The sequence below is a fragment of the Thermobia domestica genome, chromosome 9 (assembly GCF_964235325.1).
Source record: "Thermobia domestica chromosome 9, izTheDome1.hap1.1, whole genome shotgun sequence".
NCBI classification, from domain to species: domain Eukaryota; kingdom Metazoa; phylum Arthropoda; class Insecta; order Zygentoma; family Lepismatidae; genus Thermobia; species Thermobia domestica.
In genome coordinates, this window is record NC_137462.1 from 210,361,211 (window position 1) to 210,375,482 (window position 14,272).

The following is a 14,272-nucleotide window of genomic DNA, read 5'->3' on the forward strand; positions in this document are numbered from 1 at the left end:
CTAGAGATTAATGAAATTGCTGAGTTTAGGCTTAATGCTTCAGAAAAATTGTGACAAGAAAGGATCAAAATTGAAAATGGAGTAAAATAATAAAGTTATTTTCTACAAAATACGTGGGTAAGTCATTAGTTCCACAATGATATTTCTTTTTCCTACGCATTATGAAAAGCCGCAAATAATGTTAAACAATGGTTTCAAACATTCAAAAATAAAATAAAATAACATAAAATAAAATTAAGTGTCTCAAATTTCTGTTTTGAAGTATACAACATACAGACAAGTCTACATGTCATCAACCACATGAAGACTTACCAACGTCATATTAACAACAACATATTTGGTGTTGTTATTTGCGTTTCATATTCAAGCTGTGAAAATAATAAATAGACAAATAAATGAAAGTTTTCAGGAGCTGTTCCAGAAAGTCAGAAAATAAAAAGAGAAAGATCATCAATAATATAAACATAGTTATTTAAGTTTCCGCTTAAACAATTTGGAAAGAAAGTAATGAAATTGTAACTTTCATAACATTAAGCAAATTAATCCCATCACGACTAAGGAACATAACTGTTCCATTATATAGAACCCTCAAAACTGTTATAATATTGTTCTGAATTATTTAGAATGTGTTAATTTTTGTCTAATAAATGTTAAAGAATAGGAAATACGTAAACAAGCTTGATTAATAATAATTAATATGAATACAAATTGCTCTATAATAGTTATATAATTAGCTTTTGACACTGTGCATTTTTACCAACTACGTCATCGATTTATGAAGTACAAGGAAAAGTCATAACTAACTAACTAACTAACTCTATGGCCTATGGAACCCGGAGGTTCAGTGCCGCGTTCACAAAAGCTCTCCACTGACTTCTATCCTTAGCTAATTGGATCCAGTTTCTACTTTGTATTCCTATCTCTGCGAGATCCATCTTAATATTATCCTCCCATCTGCCACACCTTCCTAATGGTCGTTTTTCTATGGATCTACCAGTCAAGACTTTGAAAACGTTTCTACTTTCTTCCATTCTAGCTACATGATCTGCCCACCTAAACCTCCTAGACTTGACGACCCTAACAATGTTGGGTAAACCGTATAAACTATGTAGTTCCTCGTTATGAAGTTTCCGCCATTCCCCATTCTCGTTCCTCTTGGGTCCGAATATTCTTCTCAGGATCCTGTTCTCAAATACTTTCAGTCTATGTTCTTCCCTCAGAGTAAGCGACCATGTTTCGCAACCATACAGAACAACAGGCATGATTATCGTTTTATATATTTTAAGCTTCAAATTCCTCGACAGAATTCGCGACGACAAGAGATTTTGAAAGGAAAAGTCATAAGCCTTCCAATATTGCTACAACTCATACTGCAGGCGTATGTATGCGCAGTGATTGACCGTAAGTACAAGATCAAAGTAGCTCCAGAGGTAGTGCGGCGTGTGGACTATTTATTACAGAGGATTCCCACATCGTCGGTATCTTCAGTTAGTTCTTAGTGACAGTGAAGATGAGTGTTCAACAACGCCTGATACGTGATTACTGTATGAGTTCGAAGTAGGACATAACGCATCGGTAGCAACCCAGAGCATTTGCCATGCGAAAGGGGAAGGTGAAGTGAACCACAGCACAGCAACTCATTGTTTCCAAAAGTTTCGTGTAGGTTGTAAAAATCGAAGATTATCCAAGGTCTGACAACCCCATTGTAAAAGATCCTGAGGTCATACAACGTACCATGCAGAAAAATTCATACACCAGCTCACAACAATTGCCGAACCACTCGACATTTCCCAATCCAGTCATGTTTTGTAGAAGAAAAAAGCATCAGAAGCTGCCGCATTGTGCCATATGAATTGACACCAGCTCAGAGCGTAAATTCATGCTCTTTGTGTGGCAGAACTACTAGGGGAAAACCCACTTCAAGTACGTTCCTAATGGTCGTGTCGTCAATGACGACCTTTATTGCAAACAGTTGGAGCGGATATATGCTGCACTACACCTAAAACATTCTGAATTGGTGTACCGAAAGTGCGTCTTGTTGCAAAAGCCAACACAAAACCAGACTAAAACGCAACAAAAAAATCAGAACTTGAAGGCATCTTACTGTTGCCACACCTAATATATAGTTCTGACTTTAACCCTGCAGATTACTATCTGTTTCGGTCCATGGCACACTTCTTGAAATCACGATGCTTCACCTACCTGTAGGAGGTGAAAACAGCGATGACTGACTTCTTTTCTCTCAGGACAAAACGTGGTATCAGAGTAGAATCGAAGTAATGGCAAAAAGGTGGCTGCGAGCAGTCCAACACGAGAAATATACTTCGAATGTTTTCTGCTTCCATTGTATGTACCGGAATATAGGTATGTATTCCTGTACAGGTATGTTATGTACCAGAATATTGTAAGATTTATGACTCATTTTCGTATTAAGGGAACACTATTATTAGCGTACAAAAACAGTATAATAGCTAACATTATGGAGAAGAATAAAAATGTTAAAAGAAATTTATCATAGGTAGAACTACTTATACTTATTTGTTTAAAAATCCCTTATTGATCATAGGACATATTTGCCTCAAACCATAACTAGTTTGCCGTTGAGGAGATTAACTTGCATTGATAATCTTTGGAATCTATATGTTATATTTTGTCTAAATAGCTAAAAAATCGTTTTGCTTCTTTATTTATTTATATTTGTTCTGAAGGGGTTAAACACCATAATCATAACCATAACGCTGGTATTGTTAAGGCTGGAATTTCTGTGAAATGCCATAATTTAGTCCTTTTTTTTACATGTTTTATTAAATATAAACACATTGCTGATTATATTGTGATGGTGTTTGTTGATTATGTGAATGCATATTTAAACATCTTAGCTTTGGGTCATACTTGTTTCCTAAATCATAAAAAAGTATGTTTTTGATCATATTTTAAACGAGTTTACTTATTCCTTAGAGACTTCCTTCATGAATCGAAAAATTGTCTGTCTTCTATGGAAAAATTCAAAAACTTTTTATGACTTGGAAAATTTTCATCATTTTGAAGCAAAAGTGAAACAACTTTTTGTGAATCGGAAAGTTTTATTGCTCTCTAGAAACAAGTGAAAGGAATTTTCATGGATCGGTAAATTTTCATTACGATGCCGAAACTAGTGGAAGAAACTTTTCGTAAGCGGGACAGTTTTGGATATTATGTATAGTGATCTTGGGTGGAAAATTTTCCACTATATTTAACTGCACATTGAGCTACAAAATTGAATTTCTGTAGAGGAAAGTTAGTTAGCAACAAATTATAATTTTTCAAATAGCTATCGAGAACCGGAAATTTTTCTAATATTTTACGTTGGGAAGTAAAAATTTACATAGTGTTTCTTTCTTTCTCTCTCTCTCTGCGAGCTCCTTCGTTGCTAAGCGGTTAGCATACGCGCCTTTGGCATGGGATACCTAGCTTCGATTTCCGGAGGGAGCTCATGTGGTTCGGATTCGACGTTAATTAGTTGGTCTCGTCTTATGCAGCCTCGCTGATGAAAGGAACATTAAACTCAAAATCAACTCAATTCAACTCTCTCTCTCTCTCTCTGTGTGTGTGTGTGTGTATGTGTAAAGTGGAGATAACATACATCGAGTTCGTAGAGTAGAAATATCCCATTGTATTATTTAAAATTTAAATTTATTAAAAATGATGAATATTTTCCGATTCACAAAAACATACTTTACTTATTCCTACATCGTTGCTTAGTCGTAAAATTTATTGGTAATGAATATTGTCTTGAAAAGTTTCATGAAATGAAAATCTAACGATTCATCATTTCATCAATTCCTTAGAAAATTGTTTCACTTGTTCCTACATAGTATTGAAAATTGTCTGAGCCATGAAAATTTTCAGATTCTTTAAACGATCTTTCACTTTTTAACATTTCTATACATGAATTCAATCAATTTTATTACTACTGAGGAATTGTTACTTGATCACTGATACTTGTTTAGAACGGAAAATTTTCCGGGAAAATATAGAAGAAAATTTTCCACCTTACATCATGAATAAACAATGATGTAGGAATAAGTGGAGTATGTTTTTGTGAATTGGAAAATTTTCATCACTGCTGGATTTTTTTCTTTATTTTTTCGCGGAAAGTATTTCTCGAATACGGCCATTTCTTTGTTTACATTCATTAGGATTTGTTTTTGTTTAAGAACCTGGAATCACATTCAAGTGCTCCAATAGTGTGAATTTTGTAGCTTTTAAGGTCGTATGTTGCCATTTTTAGGGTATAAATACCAGCATATTTTCTATACTTTCAGATTGTAGAAATCCTAGCCCTACTTATCATATATAAAGCACTGTTGTATTTCTTAACTCAAAGTTTAAAAAAAATAGTGTTGTGTGTTATCTAAAACATATCTATCACATATACGAATCAACATCCGAAATTTCATTGGACGATATTGAAAACTAAGTTTTAATAATGAACTGCAATCAACTGTTTAATTGTTTCTTTTCCTTTTATTGTGTGGTTGGAGTTTAACGTTCATTTTCTTTGCAATTATGTGAAATCTAATCTAGAGCTTCATGGGCAAACCAAGCCACATGAACTTCTACATAAAATCGAATCTGAGACTCCTATTGCGGAAGACAAAACGCTAACTTTCAGGTACATGGGAGGTTAAGTCAACAAATTAATATTACATGTACTGCATATCTACAGCCAAGGTAGAATGTTAATTATTGGGTGAATATTACAATAGAATCCCGCAAACTCGACTCCCGATATCTCGACATTCTATGTAACTGGACGATCTTTCTTTAAAAGAAATCACTGAATCATCTGCTTGTCAAGCAGAATATAATCTTCGAGATACTGTAATATGGTGAGTTATTAATAGCTAGGTTGTAAAAATTTCTTACATTTCCTATATGATGCAAATATTAATAGTACAGATACATTTTAGTTTACTCTATTATTCTAATACGTATAAATGTCCGTATGCTTTTCTGCTCTGTTCAAACATTTGTTACAGTATTCAATTTCTGCAACTTTTGTCCCTTTTTTGTGACAATAATAGTTAGGACTATCTAACGTATTTGGTAACAGGATTTGTTCTGGCTGTTAGCAGGATTGTCTAAAGATTTATGATTATACCCTATTGTAAGCTAAATTTTCGAAAGAAAAAATAAAATCTTTCAGTTTTACTTCCCTCGTTGCGCCGATTAGGCTAAAGGAAACTGTGATTATCATAAATGAATGCAATGGTGGAATGAATAAAATGGGAGGAAATGGGAGAACCCTGAGAAAACCCACGACCACGGTATTTGTCCACCATAACTTTCAAATGAGAGTAATATGAAATAGAATATCATGAGTTCTGGATAGCCTACCCTTTATTATGTAAAACATGATGTTTACGGCAATTTGTTCTCTCTTAGTCCCCATTAGGCCAAATCCGCGTAACTGTACGGTAATTGAAACATTCTATTGTTGAAAATCGAACAAAGTTCTTAAAATAATACCATTGCCTATAGTCCCGAGTTCACGTCCCAACATTTAACGAATGGTTCCGAAAAATATCACAACGCATGCAATAATTTAAATTCACATTTAATGAAAAAATATTAGTAAATTTACCCCATTTAACTAAAAAAAGTGAGGAATTAATGTTAGTAAATTAGTATATAGGAACTAAAATTAATATGCAATGTTCACGGGGCACCATATTTACTAGAATCGGTAAGTCCAGTAGTTTGTATATGAGTTATTTCGATAGCTATCGGCAAAAATTAGTGGTAATAGTGTTAATGTTAGCAATTATTTTCCTTCAAGATTTTATTAGGTTTCTTTTTAAATATTTGAACATTTTTACTCCGTATTTTAGTCTAGAAAAGGTGAAAACGCTGATAGTACACATATTTTTAAAAACAGTAGACAAGATCCAGTGATTTATTACTTACTAATCTGTTTGAAGAAAATTGTTTCCAATGTTTATTTAAATACTGTAATTATTTATATTAATAATTTCAAAAGTACACATCGCAGTCATTCAGAGCTACTGTTTTAGAAACACGAGGTGTGTTAAAATATAAAAATGCTATACTATTTAATGAAACTCTTTGTCCATGAAGCGCACTTCTTTTATATCAAATCCTTAATAGTGAAAACTCCATTTACAGGACCAGTGTAACAGGGAAACTTTAACCCTGGAAATCATTACCCCTCTGGGGGGAAATAATAATTCCCTATTGTATTATTACACCCTCGAGTTCCTAATTATTGGAAATATTTGAACGGAAAATCATACCATATCAAAAGATACATCAACGAAACACTCCAACGAGGGAGTAATCATGATTTAGGGAGTTATTACCCTCCAATTCCCAATTATTTGCAATGTTTAAACGATAAATCATACCATATGAAAAGACACATCAAAAGAACTCCCTGACTCAAGGGTAATAATACTCGAATTCTCAATTGTTGGAAATGTTTAAACGGTAAATCATGCCATATCAAAAGATAAATCAAAGAAACACCCCGACGAGAGAGTAATAATAACCTAGGGAATTATTACCTCCCTCGAATTCCAAATTATTGGAAATGTTTGAACAGAAGATCGTCCCATATCGAAAGATACATCAAAGCAACACCCCGACGAGGGAGATAATAATACACTAGCGATTTATTACCGCTCGAATTCCAAATTATTAGAAACGTTTAAACAGAAGATCATACCATATCAAAAGATACATCGAAGAGACACCCCGACGAAGATACACTCCGACGACGACGATTATTGAGAATTCGAAGGGGGTAATAATACCCTGCAGGACTTTTACTCCCGTCGTCTGGGAGTTTCTTTGATGTTTCTTTTGATACGGTATGATTTTCCGTTCAAACACTTCCAATAATTGGGAATTTGAGGGGGTAATAATTCCCTAGAATATTACTACCCTCTCGTCGGGATGTTTCTTGGATGTATCCTTTGATATGGTTTGATTTTGCGTTCAAACATTTCCAATAATTGGGAATTCAAGGAAAGTATTAATTTTCTAGAATATTATTGCCCCATTTACCGAGTTGTTTCTGTGATGTATCTGTTGATATGGCATGATGATCGTTGAAACATTTTCAATAATTGGTAATTCGAGAAGGGTAACAATTCCCTAGGGTATTATTATCCCCCTCGTCGGAGTGTTTCTTTGATATATCTTTTGATATAGGATGTTTTTCCGTTTAAACATTTCCAATAATTGGGAATTTGAGGGGGTAATAATTCCCTAAAATACTATTACCCCCTCGCCGGTACATTTGTTTGATGCATCTCTTGATATGGTGTGACTTTCTGTTCAAACATTTCCAATAATTGGGAATTCGAGGGAAAAATAATTCCCTAGGGCATTGTTATCCCCGCGTCGGGGAGTTTCTTTGACGTATCTTTTGATACGATATGAGTTTCCGTTTAAACATTTCCAATAATTGAGAATTCGAGGTGAGTGATAATTCCTTAGGGTATTATTACCCTCCATATCTAGATGTTTCTTTGATATATCTTTTGATATAGTAAGATTTTCTGTCCAAACATTTCCAATAGTTGGGAACTCGAGAGTGGTAATAATTTCCCAGGTATTATTCCCCCTTCGTCGGGGTATTTCACTTTTTAGGAACTGTTGTTAATAACGCGTTTAAATAAATAGTAGTGAAATATGCCAATTCCGGTTAGCAGTAAAATAATGATTATAGCAATTGCAATCAAAGTTGAAGTAAGTGTTGAAGTGGAAATCTGAAAAGTTGTTAGGTAAGAGGGTCTCTTCGTATCTTAGAAGTGAGTGGATATTGGTAATCGTTTATTGGTTGCCATAGTACAGACTAGTTGAAAGATCTTATGGTGAATTTGAGTTAACAATTTTTCACTGCTACTGAGAAGTTCGAGTTTCTTTTTTTTTAATTTTATGAATTTGGCTGTTTAGGTATTCATTTTTCGCCTTTATTTAGTTAATAGTTGATTTTAGTTTGTGGAACTCATGAAGGCTGTATCAATTCAAACGAAAGTTCGCTAATGCGAGTAACAAATTGAAAATCTACACTTCGGCCTCTTGGGTCGCCGTGTTTGAAAAACGCATGATATATTCTTTGAGTCTTTGACTTTGCTGCTGAATCTTTTTATCTTTTTTTATGCAACAGAGAAATAAGTTGTTCATATCTAGAAAAAGATTCAAAAGTCCAGATGTAATCTGTATATGAATTATGTTTCCTTATAATTAATTTTAGGTTTTAATTTAGTGATAGACAGTCAAAATTGTTGGAAAATAAGTTCATTAGCTTGTGTTTCTTCTAGGAGAATGAATAACAAAATGAAAAAATAACTACTCTCTTCATTGTAGATCGTTCACCAGCGATTTATTCCTATAGGAAGAACAAACACTGCTTTACAATTTTATTCATTGAATAACTGCAGTAAGGTTGTCATTAGTTATTCAATAGTGATTAAACAAAGAGTGAATAAGAATTTAATATGATGAATTAGTAAGTTATTAACGGCTAACGGTGAGTCATTAATATTTGTTTTCTTTTGTTAATTTAATCATTTACAGAAAGAAACTGAGCTTCTTGTTTTTTTCTTTCTTTCTTATGAGGTATCAAGGATTTTGTTCGTAAAGACCGATTTGCAAATGACTGAAGTTTGACCTCTTCTTGTTTTGTCTTTTTTTCTATATAAGATCGTGTGGCAGTGTTTTTAAAATCTGAATTGGTTATTCTGCAGAGATCGTAGTCCTCTTTATTTTCTCTCTTTCACGTGTGTTCTCGTGCAACGGTCCTTCCTGAATTGTTAAATGATCGAAAGAAATGTTCTTAATTGAGTTTCGAAAGGTTTGTGTTTAATTTAGTAATTATGATTGCAAGGCCGTGACATCTTTTAGAGCAGCCATGTGCAACAGCCGACCCCCGGACCACTAAACCCTTTCATCCGGCCCACATGACCCCTTATTGAAAATATACTTCTTACGTAATCTTAAACTGAATTGAAAATATTTTCTGGATAACTGATGTTCATCTTGGAAAATATCATCCACGTTGAAACATCCAGTGCACCACGGAATACTAAGATGAAGAATCAAATTCTCCAATAAAATGATAAATAAATATTTTTTCCTGTTTTTCTTTAGTAAATAAATATTTTGATTGATTGGTAAATATTTTGGTTATAACAGTTTTTGTGTTTCTGAGAAGTTAGTGTACATTGAATGAGTTTCTCCATTAAATATGGCCATTTGATTGTTATGAAAATGTTATAGCCTACATTGTCTCATGCGGCCCTCGATGCCAGTAAGTCCTCTGTGATCGGCCTAACCCCTGTTCCAACTTTCACATAATTATTTTAGAGCAAGTTTCCGCTAAGCCTTGCTTTCTGAAAGAAAACAAGCACTTTTTCTGAGAGCTGGAGTTCGGTCTGCGTATGTCTTCTGTCAAAGTATTTCTTTTGTTGTTTATGCGATTTTAGTAGATTTCGTTTCACAGTATCACTTAACTTAACATGAAGTTCCCTTTCAACTTATAGTTGGATTGTTGTATTTAACTCGCAGTCCGTTAATGCCCTTGGTTCGTATCTGTGCATCATAAAGCTTGACTTTTCTTCCAATTTGGATTAATGTGTTTGCGTCAAACGTCATATTTGGTACTACTTTTGGTCATTGTGATTGATTCTTTTGAACAAATAATTTAGAAAATTCTCTAAAGTTTTGTTGACAATTTTCACAACTGCAATGTCGCTGCGGTTGAGATCCAAACACAATTTGAATTCAAAATTGTACATTTTTGCTAAATTTTGAAGTTTTTATCCTTATGGACAGAATGTTGCTCGAGATGAATAAAGCGTAAAGCCGCACATCGTAATATATTTCTTCATTGAGAAATTTCTCGACCGTGTCGACCGTGACAATTTCGACAACTCAGTTGTGACCATACTGTGTTTTGTTTTTCCTTGTTTGGTCGGGAATTGCCCTAACGTGTCAAATTCCCACTCCAAGAAAACAATAGTATGTATACACAAAAGATAAAGGAGTCCCTATTCTGAAGATTTATACGTGTGATACAGCAAATTGTCGTTTAGTCGAAAATACGTATTTTGAGGAATGTAGAAAAAATAATGCATTTTTTATTGGTTCGTTGCCTTCTAATACTGAGATAATATCTCTATATGAGTTGTCTTTCCGCTGCTTTTCTGCCAAATTTGTGATTGACTCTGTTTTATTTAAAGAACTGAATCTTGTAGTGCATTGAAACAAAATACATGAGCTTCCTCTATCTCATCAAAATTGTTGTGTTTTGTTTTTTCTTCTTTTCTTGGTCATTTCTCTTTGTTGTAGTTGACTTATAAAGTCAGCTGCATACTGGTTCTTCTTGACGTAACAAATATCAAAATGGTAGTCTTCTAGGAAGAACCACCTTCCATACATTCCTACTTTATCTGGTTGTGTGTTGAGTGACGGCAAGCATTTCAAGGTGATAAATAATTTAAATTTGTGATTTAGTACAAAGTAACTAAATTTTCGAAGAACACAGAAAAGACCATAAAGTTAGTTATTTTGCCATGCAGATGCTCGCGTTCTGATTTGATTGATCGACGACTGTAATAAGGAACTTCTGTATAAGGATTGTAGCAAGCAAGTAGTCCGCAGTTTTGTACTCAGGAAATACTCACAATACCAGTAAGCTCAGATTTCTAGTTTACTGTCAAAACGATAAAGAAAGAGTGCTTTTAAGATGTCTTCTTTTAATTTGTCGAAAGTTCGTCGTATGTAGAATCAACTTTGAATTTAGAATTTTTAGAAAGAAATAATTGAAATGTTTAAGTTTAGTTTGGAATGTTTCTGTACATGCGAGCGGAGATTAAAAAACTTTTCAAGGTACATTTTCGTAGTCAGTATTTTAACATTTCGATTTCAGTTGGCAATCCTTGGTGAGATTCTGATGTGCTCTCCTGACATGCAAAATCCTAGTACATCCAATTTATTGTAGAGTAGGGGGCACAGTGGCTCAGTGGTAGAGCGTTTACCTCTGGTACGTGGGATCACTGGTTCGATCCCTGGCCAAGTAAATTTGTGATGGACAACATCGTGTTCGCGAGTTTTTCGGGACATTCCCATTTCCTCCAACTTTCTCATTTCATCAGTCGTTCCATCATCATTTACTTGCTTTAATCATTGTCTTTCTTATCCTAAAGAGCATAATCGTACAATGTGAAACTGAAAGATTTCATTTCATTTCTTTGTAGAATAGGCTCGTAAATCATGTTTCCTAAGACGCTGAATAAAGGTTCTAAATCCAAAATTTGTTATTTTCAATCGTGCTATCCACTATTGTTAATAAATATTCTGCAAGCATCATTAACATTCTTCTTGAAATTATCCTAATGTGGATGTGTATCGAAATTACCGTATATTACAGTGAGTTCACCTTGTACTTCTGTATAAATAAGAATGCTAGGAGCATTATAGGGCAATGGAAAAGCTCCGACGCTACATTTAAATTAATTCAAATGCGAACCTTATTAAAGAAAATGAAAACACTTAATTCTAATTTATCTCGAAACCATCCAAATGTGACAGCACTATTTTGCCCCGAAGCCTTGAATTACAGTATTATGTGAAGGCTCAAACGATGTAAAATGTGTACTCAGGGTCGGACTGAGAAGCTGTCGGGGGCGAAGACCTTAAATCATTAGGATGACGCACTGCCTCTAACATAGAGATATTTATTACATATGCGTATTCTATGTATACTAACTGGCTGATCAACAGTAATATATAAAGTGCTAATAAAAATATCTTCGTAGACCATTTAAATGCTCAAAATGTAAGTTTCAAAACAACATAATTTTATTTATTACATTCAATAAAACATCTACAGCGAACATAAAGTAAGGATCTTCGAGGTCAAGGGGTCTAACTGACTTTTGAAATAAAGCTTATTTATGCCCAGTGGACTCTCTACAGTGAAATATATAAACTGGGGGCTGATCCATGACTCTCTACACTTATTGGTAGACCCACTAGTGGACTGCGATGTGGTCCATCTTCTAGTTTGCATCTTTTTTGAACATAAATAAAGACGGATTTTCATGCAAGTGTCCGCTGCGTTCTTTGCTTGTGATGTGGCTGAATAGCCGATTGAGAAAGTTATTTAAGTACGGTTTTACGTGTTACTACTTTCTTACGTCTTACACAACTTTCTGTTGGCTACACATAAAAATGGCAAGCAACGAGCGCAACAGACGCTTGTGAAAATCCGCCCTAAACCTCATTGAAAGAGTCATGTAAACTTGGATCCCTTGTATTCTGTAGCCGTCAATTGAGTTGTCCGAAATCAGTGAACTAAATGCATTTTCAATCTATCAGTAACCACGAGTGAACTATGTAGTTTTTCATGATTTGTGATAAATCAGCATTTTTGGAAATCAGCATTTGTAGATAAAATCACATGAAAAAGTGATGTAAAAATGTGGTAATCTACCTTTCTGTGGCATATGACATGCTGTTTTTTCTTTAAATTTACACATAGTTGTTAACAGTTCTAAAATGTAGTTCACTTTGGTTTAGACAGTTTAATTATTATTGATGCAGTGCTATATTATACATATACATAACATTCAACTTTATCGCTTTGATCTGTTTACATGACAAGCAACAAGGACATTCTTTCCTTACATCAGGAGCGTTTTCAAGTTTGCACTATCATTACAGAGTTTGTTAATTATGGCATCATTATTCACTTTACTTACGAGGAAGGTCCATAAACCGTGAGAGTTGAATTTTGATGAAAATTTGTGACAAGGTTCAGTTCAAGTTGCTAAGTAATGTAGTAATAGTCACTCGATGCGCAAATGCTTCGTTGAGCTGCTACACCGACCCAATCTTGAAATCCAGTAGGCAATGTCCAAGAACACCCTCTTGGCACAAAAATGAAAAAGCTTTTGATGGATATGACTTCAATATTGTAAACCTAGGTAGAGCATCTATATGTGGGAGTACTTCCAGTGCATGATCGCCATCTTGAAAGGCGCCATATTGAATCGCAGTCAAATATGATAAATAGCAAGGGGATCATGTGGGATATCAAATAGCACTGGAATTTACTCCTGAATCCATTTCCGCAACCAAAGTTTACATATCTGTTTTTACTTCAGAGTTAAGAGGTCTCTTACCCACAGGAATATATTAAAAAATGTGCGAGTTAGGCTTGTGTTATGAAACACGTTCGTGCGAGCACTTGAAGGATTTTAACTAATGCAGTATAATAGCTACTATAGCAATCAGATCTTGAGACTAGTAAGAGAAATCGTTAATTAAATTGAAATGTCTGTAGTGAAAAATGGAATAGCAGCACTGTGACAAATTATACCTATTTCAAAGTGCGCTATATATGTATGAGTGTGTGTGTTGCGATTATGCATAGCATTTAAATGTTGTAATATAAGTTAGTGCAACGGCACATATGTATTTACAAGAATATGTCTTTAAGTTATTAGAAAATTAATAGAAAAATAATAGAAAAATAATTAGAAAAATAATATAAACTGGTGCACATAAGCAAATATTAACCTACTAACCTTTTGCTCTTCAGTCGTGATGATGGAGACCCAAAACGAAGTGATTAACACACAGCATCATGGAGCAGTACAAACACTTAACAAATTCACTTTCGTCACAATCTTCATGACCACAGACACTATTTTTTACTAGTCTCCAGAACATTTGTAAATGAATCAACTATTGCTCCTGTTACGTACCCAAATTTCTGCCATGCATAACTTATCAAACATTTCCTTTAGGACTGACGCACAAAATTGACGATACAAAACAGAATGCATTTTCTTTATGAACATTCTGCTATATACCGTAACTTGTACACCGAACAAGTGAACACCTGCTACAATTAGTTATTTATCACAGTTTTGATATGAAAACTAGTCTTGTCCTTATTATAAGCAAGTGTTTTATCGTTAAAGGTGGAAAGATGCAGATATTTAATTATTTAATATTGTAGGAAAAAGCAAGAAGGAGGCTTGTTTTATGGATTTTATTGCCATCTTTTTTTAGCAGGTGTGTATGTATTCTCTTATCACTAATAGCAGAACAGACACAAGAAAAGTGAATTCTAAGTTTCCGGGAGTATCTTCTTCTAAGAATAGGCTGTGAATTGATAATTTAAATCCACTTCATTGTTCAATGCGGCAGCAATAAATCGATTGTATTTAGACAAACTGGCAAAAAATACATT

General features: G+C 34.1%; 1 protein-coding gene across 1 annotated transcript in view; it reads right to left on the reverse strand.

Moving 5' to 3' along the window:
- The window catches only part of Alk (Anaplastic lymphoma kinase), a 1,262,077-nt gene that overhangs the window by 291,176 nt on the left and 956,629 nt on the right, over positions 1 to 14,272 (reverse strand). The window lies entirely within an intron of this gene.